The sequence below is a fragment of the Equus caballus genome, chromosome 1, assembly GCF_041296265.1.
Source record: "Equus caballus isolate H_3958 breed thoroughbred chromosome 1, TB-T2T, whole genome shotgun sequence".
Classification (NCBI taxonomy): Eukaryota; Metazoa; Chordata; class Mammalia; order Perissodactyla; family Equidae; genus Equus; species Equus caballus.
Window position 1 is genome coordinate 170,774,552 of NC_091684.1, and position 15,369 is coordinate 170,789,920.

General features: G+C 69.1%; 2 non-coding genes across 2 annotated transcripts; both read right to left on the reverse strand.

The window, feature by feature from the left end:
* Positions 1 to 522: 522 nt before the first annotated feature.
* On the reverse strand, positions 523 to 612 carry TRNAY-GUA (transfer RNA tyrosine (anticodon GUA)). Its single transcript is given in 2 exon segments — positions 523 to 558; positions 576 to 612. It is a non-coding gene; the product is annotated as a tRNA-Tyr (tRNA).
* A 3,173-nt stretch (positions 613 to 3,785) lies between these two features.
* TRNAY-GUA (transfer RNA tyrosine (anticodon GUA)) lies at positions 3,786 to 3,875 on the reverse strand. Its single transcript is given in 2 exon segments — positions 3,786 to 3,821; positions 3,839 to 3,875. It is a non-coding gene; the product is annotated as a tRNA-Tyr (tRNA).
* Between the last annotated feature and the right edge of the window lie 11,494 nt (positions 3,876 to 15,369).

Here is a 15,369-nt window from a genome sequence, read left to right on the forward strand (position 1 = left end):
GGTCAGCCTCCGGAGCTTGCCGTGGACGGCTCTCCAGGGCCCACCTGTGTGGCAGGGAGCTTGCTGTGCAGGTATACGGAGCAAAGCGGTGGGGTGGTGGCAGAGGCGGCGCTGGGAAGCGGGAGTGGGAGCAGGAGGGCTGGGTGAAGAAAAGGAGAAAGGGCGCGGAGTTTGGTGGAGGCCACCCCATATGGCAGGGGCCAGGGGGACGGATTATGCGCTACAGGGCACGGGTGTGCGTGCGTGCGTGTGTGTGCGTGTTTGCGTGGAGTGCGGGCAGCAAGCGGGCGTGTGCTCCCTAGTGACAGCAGCAGCAGGCCTGCCCGTCCCGTCCCGCCCCGTCCCGTCCAGTCCCTGTGTCGGTGGAAGGGAGAGGCTTTCCTGGCTTTGGCCTGGGAGAGGGAGGCGGCTGCGATTGCGATGCTGCAGGGGGGCCCAAGGGCAGGGGCAGCAGCGGTGGGGCTGGGCGCCGGGCGCCAGCGCCCCTCCTGATGCAGGATGGGGCAAAAGCTGTCAGGCACCTCCTTCGAGCCGGAATCGAACCAGCGACCTAAGGATGTCCACACGAGTCCAGGCTACAGTCCTCCGCTCTACCAGCTGAGCTATCGAAGGGTGCACGCCTCCAAAGGTGGGGCACTGCTTTTCCTGGAAATGACGGGGCCCAGGACACTGGGCCGCCCCGGGGGCCAACACACGCGGGGTGGTCGAAGCCCCTTTGGTGGCAAGAGAGCCGCGCGCAAGCCTGGGCTTGGTAGCGGCCGGCCTTCCCTGGCCGGCGACTTGCGAGAGGCCTGGGCGCGCCCCGCCCGCGCCCGCCTCCGCGCCCTTGCCCGCGCCCCAACCCGGGGCTCTCACCTGTTGCCCTATCGCCCCTCCCCGCAGCCCTGTCTCCAGGCGGGGAGGACAGGCGCAGCCACGAGGGGCCAGAGAGCCGGCTACAGAGCGAGGGCAGAGGGGCGTTGGCGGAACGGATGCGCGTGTCCGCTGGAGGAGGGCTTGCTGAGGAAAGGGAAGGAGGAGAAGCCGCCCGAAAGGGCACGGTCTGGGCGTGCGGCTGTCAAGCGCAGGCGCCAGGTGCCCCGGAGGCCCCTCAAGGAGCCCGGTCTCTAAGCGCCGCGCCGCGCCCCCGCAGGCCGCGCCCCGCGCCCCACCGACTCCCCGTCGTCCCCACCGCCCCGGGGTCCGCGCCCAGCTTTTGACTCGTCCCCCCAGCCCCTGCCACCCGGCCCAGCTGCCCACCACCGCCTGGCTTTTGCCATCCCAGGGATGCGGGAAGGCTCTCGGGCCAGGCCCGGAGAGCACGCCCACCCGTCCCCAGCCAGCGCCGCCAGTCCCGCGGCTCGCCTCCCCTCCTCTGCCCAGCGGCCCACCGCCATTCCCTTGGCAGAGGCGGTGGCTCCGCGGAGCAGCTCGAGGTTCTGTGGGCTTCCTGCAGAGGACCAGGGACCAAGGGAAAGGGGCAGCGCAGACCCGGGTCCGGCTCGGACCCCTTGTCCCGGCTCCAGGGCTTCCACAAACCTTGCAGATCCCCCCTGGGATTTGCCCGCCACCCCGAGACCGCTCCCTCAGCCTTCCACGGTCCCAGAGAGGCATGGCAAGCCACGTCCAAGTGACATGCCATGGAATGAGCGTGTCGCCACCCACCTCCCGCCCTGGAGACACGCGTGTCTGCACCCGCCAAGATGAGGGCCCTGCTGCCCTCGGGGAGGCCCGAGGCAGGAAGAGTCGAATGTGCCCCGGGGGCGGGGGCAGGGGCGGAGTCTCACCCTCACCCACAGCTGCCGGCCCTCGCCCCCCACCTCCCCGCCGCCCTTCCCCCAAAGCACCCAAGCAGCTGGCCCAAGGCTCCGGCACCTTCCGCGTCCCGTCAGGGGGCGTATCCGAGGAAGGCCCAAGGTTCTGCCCTGGCTCCCTGGCCACTGGTCTCCTCCCATGGGGCCCTTCAAGGCTGGGGACCCTCTGTGGCTGCAGAGCCAACCCTTGCTCCCGAGGGCCACCTGGGAGGCTACAAGGGCACGGCACCCTGGGCCCGCACCTGTGGAGACTCCACGGCCCGGGGCTCAGCCCGGCTCAGTTGGCGGTGGTGGGAGAGAAGGGAAGGCTCAGACCCCCCCCTCCTCTCCGGCCCCCTCTCCGGCCCCCTCTCCGGCCCCCGGGGGGAGACTGGGGGCGGCATGCCAGGAGAGGAAGAGGACGGGGAAGCCCGGGCTCCGGTTGCCCAAAGCCACCTGTGGGCTCAGGGCTCGCGCGAGAGAGGCTGCTCGGTTGGCCCCAGGGCCTTCCTCTCGCTTCAGCTGGCGGTCCTCTCGCTGAGGAGCTCCAGCCGTCCGAGGGGTCTCCGGAGTCTCCTTGCCGCAGGAGGGCAGAGACCAAGGACCACTCCCTGGCCGCCTTCCGTGTGCCCAGACTGCCCGCCACGCCCAGCCACAGCCCTGGAACCCAGCTCCATCCACAAGGCAGAGAGCAGAGAGTTGCCTTCTGTCTCTGGGTCTGTCTGGCTGTCTCCCTCCACCTCTCCCTCTCGCTCTCGCTCTCTCTCTCTCTCTCTCTCTCTCTCTCGGTCTCTCCCTCGACTTCCACGGCTGTCTGTCCAGGTCAGGAGGAGCAGGGGCATCGAGGCAGGTGGTTGTGACACCACGCAGCAGAGCGGGATCAGTCACCGCTCTTTCCGAAGGAACTCAACCCCTCCCGTGGCGACAGGAAAGGGTGTGAAGGCGAGTGAAAGTGGAGGCTGCCCGGGGGGCCGCAGCCCCGTCCTCAGATGCACAGGAAAGCTGACCCGGCCGGCCGAGGTTCCCAAGCCGGCTCTCAAGGCCCACCAAGGGCCCTGCCGCCTGCCGCTCCTGCCCAAGTCAGCCTCCCCCGGGGCAGCTGCGCAGTTGGCCATGGCTGGAAATGTCTCAGGGTGGCGCTTCTGTCCCGCGACTAGGTAAAGCGGGGCAGGAGAGAGGGTTTTCTGTCTCCGTAGGTGCACGTGTTGATGGGCGCATCAAGAGAGAGACAGAGAAAGAGTGCCAGAGACACAGAGAGACAGAGAGAGACAGAGAGGAGGGCCGGGGGGTGTGGGCGTAGCAAGAGAGATGGAGAGAGCAAGAGAGCTAGAGAGACTGCGGGTGGGCTCGACAGAAGAGGGACGGTGAGAGCAGCATCCCAGGAGGAGGCGGAGCAGGAGACAGAGATGGAGAGGCCGAGTGTCCAAGAAGGACGCCCCAGGGCCGTGGGTGCCCAGCGCGACGGCGTGACAGCGTGACAGCGTGCATGCTGGTCAGCCTCCGGAGCTTGCCGTGGACGGCTCTCCAGGGCCCACCTGTGTGGCAGGGAGCTTGCTGTGCAGGTATACGGAGCAAAGCGGTGGGGTGGTGGCAGAGGCGGCGCTGGGAAGCGGGAGTGGGAGCCGGAGGGCTGGGTGAAGAAAAGGAGAAAGGGCGCGGAGTTTGGTGGAGGCCACCCCATATGGCAGGAGCCAGGGGGACGGATTATGCGCTACAGGGCACGGGTGTGCGTGCGTGCGTGTGTGGGCGTGTTTGCGTGGAGTGCGGGCAGCAAGCGGGCGTGTGCTCCCTAGTGACAGCAGCAGCAGGCCTGCCCGTCCCGTCCCGCCCCGTCCCGTCCAGTCCCTGTGTCGGTGGAAGGGAGAGGCTTTCCTGGCTTTGGCCTGGGAGAGGGAGGCGGCTGCGATTGCGATGCTGCAGGGGGGCCCAAGGGCAGGGGCAGCAGCGGTGGGGCTGGGCGCCGGGCGCCAGCGCCCCTCCTGATGCAGGATGGGGCAAAAGCTGTCAGGCACCTCCTTCGAGCCGGAATCGAACCAGCGACCTAAGGATGTCCACACGAGTCCAGGCTACAGTCCTCCGCTCTACCAGCTGAGCTATCGAAGGGTGCACGCCTCCAAAGGTGGGGCACTGCTTTTCCTGGAAATGACGGGGCCCAGGACACTGGGCCGCCCCGGGGGCCAACACACGCGGGGTGGTCGAAGCCCCTTTGGTGGCAAGAGAGCCGCGCGCAAGCCTGGGCTTGGTAGCGGCCGGCCTTCCCTGGCCGGCGACTTGCGAGAGGCCTGGGCGCGCCCCGCCCGCGCCCGCCTCCGCGCCCTTGCCCGCGCCCCAACCCGGGGCTCTCACCTGTTGCCCTATCGCCCCTCCCCGCAGCCCTGTCTCCAGGCGGGGAGGACAGGCGCAGCCACGAGGGGCCAGAGAGCCGGCTACAGAGCGAGGGCAGAGGGGCGTTGGCGGAACGGATGCGCGTGTCCGCTGGAGGAGGGCTTGCTGAGGAAAGGGAAGGAGGAGAAGCCGCCCGAAAGGGCACGGTCTGGGCGTGCGGCTGTCAAGCGCAGGCGCCAGGTGCCCCGGAGGCCCCTCAAGGAGCCCGGTCTCTAAGCGCCGCGCCGCGCCCCCGCAGGCCGCGCCCCGCGCACCACCGACTCCCCGTCGTCCCCACCGCCCCGGGGTCCGCGCCCAGCTTTTGACTCGTCCCCCCAGCCCCCGCCACCCGGCCCAGCTGCCCACCACCGCCTGGCTTTTGCCATCCCAGGGATGCGGGAAGGCTCTCGGGCCAGGCCCGGAGAGCACGCCCACCCGTCCCCAGCCAGCGCCGCCAGTCCCGCGGCTCGCCTCCCCTCCTCTGCCCAGCGGCCCACCGCCATTCCCTTGGCAGAGGCGGTGGCTCCGCGGAGCAGCTCGAGGTTCTGTGGGCTTCCTGCAGAGGACCAGGGACCAAGGGAAAGGGGCAGCGCAGACCCGGGTCCGGCTCGGACCCCTTGTCCCGGCTCCAGGGCTTCCACAAACCTTGCAGATCCCCCCTGGGATTTGCCCGCCACCCCGAGACCGCTCCCTCAGCCTTCCACGGTCCCAGAGAGGCATGGCAAGCCACGTCCAAGTGACATGCCATGGAATGAGCGTGTCGCCACCCACCTCCCGCCCTGGAGACACGCGTGTCTGCACCCGCCAAGATGAGGGCCCTGCTGCCCTCGGGGAGGCCCGAGGCAGGAAGAGTCGAATGTGCCCCGGGGGCGGGGGCAGGGGCGGAGTCTCACCCTCACCCACAGCTGCCGGCCCTCGCCCCCCACCTCCCCGCCGCCCTTCCCCCAAAGCACCCAAGCAGCTGGCCCAAGGCTCCGGCACCTTCCGCGTCCCGTCAGGGGGCGTATCCGAGGAAGGCCCAAGGTTCTGCCCTGGCTCCCTGGCCACTGGTCTCCTCCCATGGGGCCCTTCAAGGCTGGGGACCCTCTGTGGCTGCAGAGCCAACCCTTGCTCCCGAGGGCCACCTGGGAGGCTACAAGGGCACGGCACCCTGGGCCGGCACCTGTGGAGACTCCACGGCCCGGGGCTCAGCCCGGCTCAGTTGGCGGTGGTGGGAGAGAAGGGAAGGCTCAGACCCCCCCCTCCTCTCCGGCCCCCTCTCCGGCCCCCTCTCCGGCCCCCGGGGGGAGACTGGGGGCGGCATGCCAGGAGAGGAAGAGGACGGGGAAGCCCGGGCTCCGGTTGCCCAAAGCCACCTGTGGGCTCAGGGCTCGCGCGAGAGAGGCTGCTCGGTTGGCCCCAGGGCCTTCCTCTCGCTTCAGCTGGCGGTCCTCTCGCTGAGGAGCTCCAGCCGTCCGAGGGGTCTCCGGAGTCTCCTTGCCGCAGGAGGGCAGAGACCAAGGACCACTCCCTGGCCGCCTTCCGTGTGCCCAGACTGCCCGCCACGCCCAGCCACAGCCCTGGAACCCAGCTCCATCCACAAGGCAGAGAGCAGAGAGTTGCCTTCTGTCTCTGGGTCTGTCTGGCTGTCTCCCTCCACCTCTCCCTCTCGCTCTCGCTCTCTCTCTCTCTCTCTCTCTCTATCTCTCTCTCTCTCTCGGTCTCTCCCTCGACTTCCACGGCTGTCTGTCCAGGTCAGGAGGAGCAGGGGCATCGAGGCAGGTGGTTGTGACACCACGCAGCAGAGCGGGATCAGTCACCGCTGTTTCCGAAGGAACTCAACCCCTCCCGTGGCGACAGGAAAGGGTGTGAAGGCGAGTGAAAGTGGAGGCTGCCCGGGGGGCCGCAGCCCCGTCCTCAGATGCACAGGAAAGCTGACCCGGCCGGGCGAGGTTCCCAAGCCGGCTCTCAAGGCCCACCAAGGGCCCTGCCGCCTGCCGCTCATGCCCAAGTCAGCCTCCCCCGGGGCAGCTGCGCAGTTGGCAATGGCTGGAAATGTCTCAGGGTGGCGCTTCTGTCCCGCGACTAGGGAAAGCGGGGCAGGAGAGAGGGTTTTCTGTCTCCGTAGGTGCACGTGTTGATGGGCGCATCAAGAGAGAGACAGAGAAAGAGTGCCAGAGACACAGAGAGACAGAGAGAGACAGAGAGGAGGGCCGGGGGGTGTGGGCGTAGCAAGAGAGATGGAGAGAGCAAGAGAGCTAGAGAGACTGCGGGTGGGCTCGACAGAAGAGGGACGGTGAGAGCAGCATCCCAGGAGGGGGCGGAGCAGGAGACAGAGATGGAGAGGCCGAGTGTCCAAGAAGGACGCCCCAGGGCCGTGGGTGCCCAGCGCGACGGCGTGACAGCGTGACAGCGTGCATGCTGGTCAGCCTCCGGAGCTTGCCGTGGACGGCTCTCCAGGGCCCACCTGTGTGGCAGGGAGCTTGCTGTGCAGGTATACGGAGCAAAGCGGTGGGGTGGTGGCAGAGGCGGCGCTGGGAAGCGGGAGTGGGAGCCGGAGGGCTGGGTGAAGAAAAGGAGAAAGGGCGCGGAGTTTGGTGGAGGCCACCCCATATGGCAGGAGCCAGGGGGACGGATTATGCGCTACAGGGCACGGGTGTGCGTGCGTGCGTGTGTGTGCGTGTTTGCGTGGAGTGCGGGCAGCAAGCGGGCGTGTGCTCCCTAGTGACAGCAGCAGCAGGCCTGCCCGTCCCGTCCCGCCCCGTCCCGTCCAGTCCCTGTGTCGGTGGAAGGGAGAGGCTTTCCTGGCTTTGGCCTGGGAGAGGGAGGCGGCTGCGATTGCGATGCTGCAGGGGGGCCCAAGGGCAGGGGCAGCAGCGGTGGGGCTGGGCGCCGGGCGCCAGCGCCCCTCCTGATGCAGGATGGGGCAAAAGCTGTCAGGCACCTCCTTCGAGCCGGAATCGAACCAGCGACCTAAGGATGTCCACACGAGTCCAGGCTACAGTCCTCCGCTCTACCAGCTGAGCTATCGAAGGGTGCACGCCTCCAAAGGTGGGGCACTGCTTTTCCTGGAAATGACGGGGCCCAGGACACTGGGCCGCCCCGGGGGCCAACACACGCGGGGTGGTCGAAGCCCCTTTGGTGGCAAGAGAGCCGCGCGCAAGCCTGGGCTTGGTAGCGGCCGGCCTTCCCTGGCCGGCGACTTGCGAGAGGCCTGGGCGCGCCCCGCCCGCGCCCGCCTCCGCGCCCTTGCCCGCGCCCCAACCCGGGGCTCTCACCTGTTGCCCTATCGCCCCTCCCCGCAGCCCTGTCTCCAGGCGGGGAGGACAGGCGCAGCCACGAGGGGCCAGAGAGCCGGCTACAGAGCGAGGGCAGAGGGGCGTTGGCGGAACGGATGCGCGTGTCCGCTGGAGGAGGGCTTGCTGAGGAAAGGGAAGGAGGAGAAGCCGCCCGAAAGGGCACGGTCTGGGCGTGCGGCTGTCAAGCGCAGGCGCCAGGTGCCCCGGAGGCCCCTCAAGGAGCCCGGTCTCTAAGCGCCGCGCCGCGCCCCCGCAGGCCGCGCCCCGCGCCCCACCGACTCCCCGTCGTCCCCACCGCCCCGGGGTCCGCGCCCAGCTTTTGACTCGTCCCCCCAGCCCCCGCCACCCGGCCCAGCTGCCCACCACCGCCTGGCTTTTGCCATCCCAGGGATGCGGGAAGGCTCTCGGGCCAGGCCCGGAGAGCACGCCCACCCGTCCCCAGCCAGCGCCGCCAGTCCCGCGGCTCGCCTCCCCTCCTCTGCCCAGCGGCCCACCGCCATTCCCTTGGCAGAGGCGGTGGCTCCGCGGAGCAGCTCGAGGTTCTGTGGGCTTCCTGCAGAGGACCAGGGACCAAGGGAAAGGGGCAGCGCAGACCCGGGTCCGGCTCGGACCCCTTGTCCCGGCTCCAGGGCTTCCACAAACCTTGCAGATCCCCCCTGGGATTTGCCCGCCACCCCGAGACCGCTCCCTCAGCCTTCCACGGTCCCAGAGAGGCATGGCAAGCCACGTCCAAGTGACATGCCATGGAATGAGCGTGTCGCCACCCACCTCCCGCCCTGGAGACACGCGTGTCTGCACCCGCCAAGATGAGGGCCCTGCTGCCCTCGGGGAGGCCCGAGGCAGGAAGAGTCGAATGTGCCCCGGGGGCGGGGGCAGGGGCGGAGTCTCACCCTCACCCACAGCTGCCGGCCCTCGCCCCCCACCTCCCCGCCGCCCTTCCCCCAAAGCACCCAAGCAGCTGGCCCAAGGCTCCGGCACCTTCCGCGTCCCGTCAGGGGGCGTATCCGAGGAAGGCCCAAGGTTCTGCCCTGGCTCCCTGGCCACTGGTCTCCTCCCATGGGGCCCTTCAAGGCTGGGGACCCTCTGTGGCTGCAGAGCCAACCCTTGCTCCCGAGGGCCACCTGGGAGGCTACAAGGGCACGGCACCCTGGGCCGGCACCTGTGGAGACTCCACGGCCCGGGGCTCAGCCCGGCTCAGTTGGCGGTGGTGGGAGAGAAGGGAAGGCTCAGACCCCTCCCTCCTCTCCGGCCCCCTCTCCGGCCCCCTCTCCGGCCCCCGGGGGGAGACTGGGGGCGGCATGCCAGGAGAGGAAGAGGACGGGGAAGCCCGGGCTCCGGTTGCCCAAAGCCACCTGTGGGCTCAGGGCTCGCGCGAGAGAGGCTGCTCGGTTGGCCCCAGGGCCTTCCTCTCGCTTCAGCTGGCGGTCCTCTCGCTGAGGAGCTCCAGCCGTCCGAGGGGTCTCCGGAGTCTCCTTGCCGCAGGAGGGCAGAGACCAAGGACCACTCCCTGGCCGCCTTCCGTGTGCCCAGACTGCCCGCCACGCCCAGCCACAGCCCTGGAACCCAGCTCCATCCACAAGGCAGAGAGCAGAGAGTTGCCTTCTGTCTCTGGGTCTGTCTGGCTGTCTCCCTCCACCTCTCCCTCTCGCTCTCTCTCTCTCTCGGTCTCTCCCTCGACTTCCACGGCTGTCTGTCCAGGTCAGGAGGAGCAGGGGCATCGAGGCAGGTGGTGTGACACCACGCAGCAGAGCGGGATCAGTCACTGCTCTTTCCGAAGGAACTCAACCCCTCCCGTGGCGACAGGAAAGGGTGTGAAGGCGAGTGAAAGTGGAGGCTGTCCGGGGGGCCGCAGCCCCGTCCTCAGATGCACAGGAAAGCTGACCCGGCCGGCCGAGGTTCCCAAGCCGGCTCTCAAGGCCCACCAAGGGCCCTACCGCCTGCCGCTCCTGCCCAAGTCAGCCTCCCCCGGGGCAGCTGCGCAGTTGGCAATGGCTGGAAATGTCTCAGGGTGGCGCTTCTCTCCCGCGCCTAGGTAAAGCGGGGCAGGAGAGAGGGTTTTCTGTCTCTGTAGGTGTACGTGTTGATGGGCGCATCAAGAGAGAGACAGAGAAAGAGTGCCAGAGACACAGAGAGACAGAGAGAGACAGAGAGGAGGGCCAGAGGGTGTGGGCGTAGCAAGAGAGATGGAGAGAGCAAGAGAGCTAGAGAGACTGCGGGTGGGCTCGACAGAAGAGGGACGGTGAGAGCAGCATCCCAGGAGGAGGCGGAGCAGGAGACAGAGATGGAGAGGCCGAGTGTCCAAGAAGGACGCCCCAGGGCCGTGGGTGCCCAGCGCGACGTCGTGACAGCGTGCATGCTGGTCAGCCTCCGGAGCTTGCCGTGGACGGCTCTCCAGGGCCCACCTGTGTGGCAGGGAGCTTGCTGTGCAGGTATACGGAGCAAAGCGGTGGGGTGGTGGCAGAGGCGGCGCTGGGAAGCGGGAGTGGGAGCAGGAGGGCTGGGTGAAGAAAAGGAGAAAGGGCGCGGAGTGTGGTGGAGACCACCCCATACGGCAGGAGCCAGGGGGACCGATTATGCGCTACAGGGCACGGGTGTGCGTGCGTGCGTGTGTGTGCGTGTGTGCGTGGAGTGCGGGCAGCAAGCGGGCGTGTGCTCCCTAGTGACAGCAGCAGCAGGCCGGCCCGGCCCGTCCCTGTGTCGCTGGAAGGGAGAGGCTTTCCTGGCTTTGGCCTGGGAGAGGGAGGCGGCTGCGATTGCGATGCTGCAGGGGGGCCCAAGGGCAGGGGCAGAAGCGGTGGGGCTGGGCGCCGGGCGCCAGCGCCCCTCCTGATGCAGGATGGGGCAAAAGCTGTCAGGCACCTCCTTCGAGCCGGAATCGAACCAGCGACCTAAGGATGTCCACACGAGTCCAGGCTACAGTCCTCCGCTCTACCAGCTGAGCTATCGAAGGGTGCACGCCTCCAAAGGTGGGGCACTGCTTTTCCTGGAAATGACGGGGCCCAGGACACTGGGCCGCCCCGGGGGCCAACACACGCGGGGTGGTCGAAGCCCCTTTGGTGGCAAGAGAGCCGCGCGCAAGCCTGGGCTTGGTAGCGGCCGGGCTTCCCTGGCCAGCGACTTGCGAGAGGCCTGGGCGCGCCCCGCTCGCGCCCCAACCCGGGGCTCTCACCTGTTGCCCTATCGCCCCTCCCCGCAGCCCTGTCTCCAGGCGGGGAGGACAGGCGCAGCCACGAGGGGCCAGAGAGCCGGCTACAGAGCGAGGGCAGAGGGGCGTTGGCGGAACGGATGCGCGTGTCCGCTGGAGAAGGGCTTGCTGAGGAAAGGGAAGGAGGAGAAGCCGCCCGAAAGGGCACGGCCTGGGCGTGCGGCTGCCAAGGGCAGGCGCCAGGTGCCCCGGAGGCCCCTCAAGGAGCCGGGTCTGTAAGCGCCGCGCCCCGCCCACCTCCTCCCCGCCGCGCCCCGCGCCCCACCGACTCCCCGTCGTCCCCACCGCCCCGGGGTCCGCGCCCAGCTTTTGACTCGTCCGCCCAGCCCCCGCCACCCGGCCCAGCTGCCCACCACCGCCTGGCTTTTGCCATCCCAGGGATGCGGGAAGGCTCTCGGGCCAGGCCCGGAGAGCACGCCCACCCGTCCCCAGCCAGCGCCGCCAGTCCCGCGGCTCGCCTCCCCTCCTCTGCCCAGCGGCCCACCGCCATTCCCTTGGCAGAGGCGGTGGCTCCGCGGAGCAGCTCGAGGTTCTGTGGGCTTCCTGCAGAGGACCAGGGACCAAGGGAAAGGGGCAGCGCAGACCCGGGTCCGGCTCGGACCCCTTGTCCCGGCTCCAGGGCTTCCACAAACCTTGCAGATCCCCCCTGGGATTTGCCCGCCACCCCGAGACCGCTCCCTCAGCCTTCCACGGTCCCAGAGAGGCATGGCAAGCCACGTCCAAGTGACATGCCATGGAATGAGCGTGTCGCCACCCACCTCCCGCCCTGGAGACACGCGTGTCTGCACCCGCCAAGATGAGGGCCCTGCTGCCCTCGGGGAGGCCCGAGGCAGGAAGAGTCGAATGTGCCCCGGGGGCGGGGGCAGGGGCGGAGTCTCACCCTCACCCACAGCTGCCGGCCCTCGCCCCCCACCTCCCCGCCGCCCTTCCCCCAAAGCACCCAAGCAGCTGGCCCAAGGCTCCGGCACCTTCCGCGTCCCGTCAGGGGGCGTATCCGAGGAAGGCCCAAGGTTCTGCCCTGGCTCCCTGGCCACTGGTCTCCTCCCATGGGGCCCTTCAAGGCTGGGGACCCTCTGTGGCTGCAGAGCCAACCCTTGCTCCCGAGGGCCACCTGGGAGGCTACAAGGGCACGGCACCCTGGGCCGGCACCTGTGGAGACTCCACGGCCCGGGGCTCAGCCCGGCTCAGTTGGCGGTGGTGGGAGAGAAGGGAAGGCTCAGACCCCTCCCTCCTCTCCGGCCCCCTCTCCGGCCCCCTCTCCGGCCCCCGGGGGGAGACTGGGGGCGGCATGCCAGGAGAGGAAGAGGACGGGGAAGCCCGGGCTCCGGTTGCCCAAAGCCACCTGTGGGCTCAGGGCTCGCGCGAGAGAGGCTGCTCGGTTGGCCCCAGGGCCTTCCTCTCGCTTCAGCTGGCGGTCCTCTCGCTGAGGAGCTCCAGCCGTCCGAGGGGTCTCCGGAGTCTCCTTGCCGCAGGAGGGCAGAGACCAAGGACCACTCCCTGGCCGCCTTCCGTGTGCCCAGACTGCCCGCCACGCCCAGCCACAGCCCTGGAACCCAGCTCCATCCACAAGGCAGAGAGCAGAGAGTTGCCTTCTGTCTCTGGGTCTGTCTGGCTGTCTCCCTCCACCTCTCCCTCTCGCTCTCTCTCTCTCTCGGTCTCTCCCTCGACTTCCACGGCTGTCTGTCCAGGTCAGGAGGAGCAGGGGCATCGAGGCAGGTGGTGTGACACCACGCAGCAGAGCGGGATCAGTCACTGCTCTTTCCGAAGGAACTCAACCCCTCCCGTGGCGACAGGAAAGGGTGTGAAGGCGAGTGAAAGTGGAGGCTGTCCGGGGGGCCGCAGCCCCGTCCTCAGATGCACAGGAAAGCTGACCCGGCCGGCCGAGGTTCCCAAGCCGGCTCTCAAGGCCCACCAAGGGCCCTGCCGCCTGCCGCTCCTGCCCAAGTCAGCCTACCCCGGGGCAGCTGCGCAGTTGGCCATGGCTGGAAATGTCTCAGGGTGGCGCTTCTGTCCCGCGACTAGGTAAAGCGGGGCAGGAGAGAGGGTTTTCTGTCTCCGTAGGTGCACGTGTTGATGGGCGCATCAAGAGAGAGACAGAGAAAGAGTGCCAGAGACACAGAGAGACAGAGAGAGACAGAGAGGAGGGCAGGGGGGTGTGGGCATAGCAAGAAGGATGGAGAGAGCAAGAGAGCTAGAGAGACTGCGGGTGGGCTCGACAGAAGAGGGACGGTGAGAGCAGCATCCCAGGAGGAGGCGGAGCAGGAGACAGAGATGGAGAGGCCGAGTGTTCAAGAAGGACGCCCCAGGGCCGTGGGTGCCCAGCGCGACGGCGTGACAGCGTGCATGCTGGTCAGCCTCCGGAGCTTGCCGTGGACGGCTCTCCAGGGCCCACCTGTGTGGCAGGGAGCTTGCTGTGCAGGTATACGGAGCAAAGCGGTGGGGTGGTGGCAGAGGCGGCGCTGGGAAGCGGGAGTGGGAGCCGGAGGGCTGGGTGAAGAAAAGGAGAAAGGGCGCGGAGTGTGGTGGAGGCCACCCCATATGGCAGGAGCCAGGGGGACCGATTATGCGCTACAGGGCACGGGTGTGCGTGCGTGCGTGTGTGTGCGTGTGTGCGTGGAGTGCGGGCAGCAAGCGGGCGTGTGCTCCCTAGTGACAGCAGCAGCAGGCCGGCCCGGCCCGTCCCGTCCCGTCCCGTCCCGTCCCGTCCAGTCCCTGTGTCGGTGGAAGGGAGAGGCTTTCCTGGCTTTGGCCTGGGAGAGGGAGGCGGCTGCGATTGCGATGCTGCAGGGGGACCCAAGGGCAGGGGCAGCAGCGGTGGGGCTGGGCGCCGGGCGCTAGCGCCCCTCCTGATGCAGGATGGGGCAAAAGCTGTCAGGCACCTCCTTCGAGCCGGAATCGAACCAGCGACCTAAGGATGTCCACACGAGTCCAGGCTACAGTCCTCCGCTCTACCAGCTGAGCTATCGAAGGGTGCACGCCTCCAAAGGTGGGGCACTGCTTTTCCTGGAAATGACGGGGCCCAGGACACTGGGCCGCCCCGGGGACCAACACACGCGGGGTGGTCGAAGCCCCTTTGGTGGCAAGAGAGCCGCGCGCAAGCCTGGGCTTGGTAGCGGCCGGGCTTCCCTGGACGGCGACTTGCGAGAGGCCTGGGGGCGCCCCGCCCGCGCCCGCCTCCGCGCCCTTGCCCGCGCCCCAACCCGGGGCTCTCACCTGTTGCCCTATCGCCCCTCCCCGCAGCCCTGTCTCCAGGCGGGGAGGACAGGCGCAGCCACGAGGGGCCAGAGAGCCGGCTACAGAGTGAGGGCAGAGGGGCGTTGGCGGAACGGATGCGCGCGTCCGCTGGAGGAGGGCTTGCTGAGGAAAGGGAAGGAGGAGAAGCCGCCCGAAAGGGCACGGTCTGGGCGTGCGGCTGTCAAGCGCAGGCGCCAGGTGCCCCGGAGGCCCCTCAAGGAGCCCGGTCTCTAAGCGCCGCGCCGCGCCCCCGCAGGCCGCGCCCCGCGCCCCACCGACTCCCCGTCGTCCCCACCGCCCCGGGGTCCGCGCCCAGCTTTTGACTCGTCCCCCCAGCCCCCGCCACCCGGCCCAGCTGCCCACCACCGCCTGGCTTTTGCCATCCCAGGGATGCGGGAAGGCTCTCGGGCCAGGCCCGGAGAGCACGCCCACCCGTCCCCAGCCAGCGCCGCCAGTCCCGCGGCTCGCCTCCCCTCCTCTGCCCAGCGGCCCACCGCCATTCCCTTGGCAGAGGCGGTGGCTCCGCGGAGCAGCTCGAGGTTCTGTGGGCTTCCTGCAGAGGACCAGGGACCAAGGGAAAGGGGCAGCGCAGACCCGGGTCCGGCTCGGACCCCTTGTCCCGGCTCCAGGGCTTCCACAAACCTTGCAGATCCCCCCTGGGATTTGCCCGCCACCCCGAGACCGCTCCCTCAGCCTTCCACGGTCCCAGAGAGGCATGGCAAGCCACGTCCAAGTGACATGCCATGGAATGAGCGTGTCGCCACCCACCTCCCGCCCTGGAGACACGCGTGTCTGCACCCGCCAAGATGAGGGCCCTGCTGCCCTCGGGGAGGCCCGAGGCAGGAAGAGTCGAATGTGCCCCGGGGGCGGGGGCAGGGGCGGAGTCTCACCCTCACCCACAGCTGCCGGCCCTCGCCCCCCACCTCCCCGCCGCCCTTCCCCCAAAGCACCCAAGCAGCTGGCCCAAGGCTCCGGCACCTTCCGCGTCCCGTCAGGGGGCGTATCCGAGGAAGGCCCAAGGTTCTGCCCTGGCTCCCTGGCCACTGGTCTCCTCCCATGGGGCCCTTCAAGGCTGGGGACCCTCTGTGGCTGCAGAGCCAACCCTTGCTCCCGAGGGCCACCTGGGAGGCTACAAGGGCACGGCACCCTGGGCCCGCACCTGTGGAGACTCCACGGCCCGGGGCTCAGCCCGGCTCAGTTGGCGGTGGTGGGAGAGAAGGGAAGGCTCAGACCCCCCCCTCCTCTCCGGCCCCCTCTCCGGCCCCCTCTCCGGCCCCCGGGGGGAGACTGGGGGCGGCATGCCAGGAGAGGAAGAGGACGGGGAAGCCCGGGCTCCGGTTGCCCAAAGCCACCTGTGGGCTCAGGGCTCGCGCGAGAGAGGCTGCTCGGTTGGCCCCAGGGCCTTCCTCTCGCTTCAGCTGGCGGTCCTCTCGCTGAGGAGCTCCAGCCGTCCGAGGGGTCTCCGGAGTCTCCTTGCCGCAGGAGGGCAGAGACCAAGGACCACTCCCTGGCCGCC